Below are 949 nucleotides of genomic sequence, written 5' to 3'. Positions count from 1 at the left end.
AGTGACAAGAAGAAACCCACCAGGAGAGGATTAGGGTGAAGTATGTTCTGAGCACGGTGGACATAGAGTGCAAAGATTTAATCAAGAGTCAGCAAACCTTTCTGTAAAGTGCCAGGCAGTAAATCTTTCAGGTGTTGTGAACCACCGGTCTCAGCTGCGGCTACTCAACTCTGCTTTGCAAGGCAAAAGTAACCACAGACAATAAACAGAAGGATGGTGGTGTTCCAACAAAACTTTACTTGTGAATACTGAGATGTGAATTTCACATAATTTTCACGTGTCACAAAATATTCTTTTGATTTTTTCCAACAATTTTATTTACATTTTTAATTTTTGAATTTTTAGTAGCGACAGGGTCTTGCTATGTTGTTGCCTAGGTTGGTCCGAAACTCCTGGTCTCAAGTGATCCTCCTGACTCCGCCTCCCAACGTGCTGGGGATTACAGGCGTGAGCCACCGCGCCAGGCTTCCAACCATTTCAAAAAGTAAAAACCATGTTAACTATGGAGCCATCATCTGCTGTTATAACGTCAGTTAGGTATGCTGGGGTCAGGCCACACAGACCCTTGTAGGACATGGGAATACTCAGAATAAGGCAAAGGCCCTTTCCCCCTCCAAATGGAAAGCCATCAGGGCGGGCCAGGGTACCAAGTCTAGGTGGGAGGCAGCTTCCTGAAATTCACGGAAGATCATCAGGTTCGCTTTATTTTTTCCCCAGTAACAATAAAGGACAAACGAACAAAAAAGGCACTCACACACACACACACACACACACCCCGAGCCAAAGACAGAGAAGACGTGCCCAGGTTCACGCCGACGCCTCTCCGGTGCGCACCGAGGGTTTCAAAGTTGGGTGCACACCTGCTCCCAGCCGGGGCGCACCTGCTGAGCAGCACTCCAGCTCGGTCTCGCGAGAGCGGTGCAGGAGTAGTGGCCCCCACCCCCTCCCC

Source organism: Colobus angolensis, unplaced genomic scaffold, assembly GCF_000951035.1.
Source record: "Colobus angolensis palliatus isolate OR3802 unplaced genomic scaffold, Cang.pa_1.0 Scaffold79, whole genome shotgun sequence".
Taxonomy (NCBI): domain Eukaryota; kingdom Metazoa; phylum Chordata; class Mammalia; order Primates; family Cercopithecidae; genus Colobus; species Colobus angolensis.
This window is presented reverse-complemented; position numbering follows the sequence as displayed.